Here is a 1345-nt window from a genome sequence, read left to right as displayed (position 1 = left end):
AGCAAGCTGCTGACCCATTAGTTAGGTTGGAATGTTAAGTATGTTAACTGCCTTTGTTTCGGGTAACGAACCATTCCGATATGTCAGACGGTGGCGATACTGAGTGTAATTAACATCGAGGTGAAGACTTGGTCTGAACAATGAAGAGTGATACCTGCCTTTGAAAGCCTTGATGATAACTCAATTGTACTAAGACAAAAGGTGTGATAGCTGTCTCGGGATCACTATAGCTTGACCGAAACTCGCGGCGCCATTTGCATGGGATGTGCGTGACAATTCCTGTATAAATGTCTGTCTGCCCTTTGTTCGGGGAGAACTCGGGAAGCGACTCCTAGTGAGTGCTGAAGAGAATTCTCCTAGCGCTGCACTGCTAATAAAGGTATTTGTTCGAATCGACCTTGTGGCACTGTGTTATTTACAGCGGACGGAAAGTGAAAATTGATTTAAGGACGACACCACCACTCTCACGCAGTTCCTACCTCTCCTTGTCAGTTTGCCGGACTCTGTCGGTCACTGCACACTCTAATATTTCTATCTCTGTCTACCTATGTTTCTGTGTCTGCCTTCAGGGATTCAACACGAGGTTTCCATATGAGGTACAGCCAATAGAGACTGTCAGAAGCAGAATCAGGTGTTGGCGCGATGATGGGGACATTTGTCACACTCATCCTTCGCTAACTGCTTCAACGCGCTCCCCATTTAATTTCAGTTCAGTGAGAGGTGGTGCTCCAAGATCGGGTGCAACGGTGATGTCTGGGCTCCAGATCTGGAAGCTGCGTCCTGCAGAGTCCCTCCTTTGCCCCGTCCTCTCCAGGAGAGCGCGGCGTCCTTCTTAATCTGCGAATCATTTTCCCTGTCGCGCTGGATTATGGGGAGCCGCAGATGCCATTACACTGGCTCTTTAGCTCTGAATTTACTTCACTTCCACTGTTACTCCGGACTTCAATCCATTACTGCCTTGAACTATTTCTATACCGCCTGCTTCCCATTCCCTCTTATCCTCCAGTGCGATTCCTTTTCTTGTGTTTTGATGCCCATATGACGAAGGGACATAACTTATCTTATCTTATCCATCGTTGCCTGTTCCACGACCCTTGTCCTTCCCCTTCAGTACCTACTCGCCTAAACACCTACCCGCTCTTGACCCTGTTCCACCTCACTGAACGTGAGACCCCTCTCAATGAATCCTTCCACCGTGAACCCCTGAATACCGTATCTTCCGTCACTCACTGACAGGCCCCTGCACTGGTCAGCTGAACTACTTCATCCCTGATGCTATCCGTCCCTTGGATTGCCACACACCGTGAACCTTCAAACCAAAATTCCTTCCCGTCCCCACTCTTTT

The sequence above is a fragment of the Pristis pectinata genome, unplaced genomic scaffold (genome assembly GCF_009764475.1).
Source record: "Pristis pectinata isolate sPriPec2 unplaced genomic scaffold, sPriPec2.1.pri scaffold_100_arrow_ctg1, whole genome shotgun sequence".
NCBI lineage: Eukaryota > Metazoa > Chordata > Chondrichthyes > Rhinopristiformes > Pristidae > Pristis > Pristis pectinata.
The sequence above is the reverse complement of the archived record's forward strand: the minus strand, read 5'-3'. Positions refer to the sequence as shown.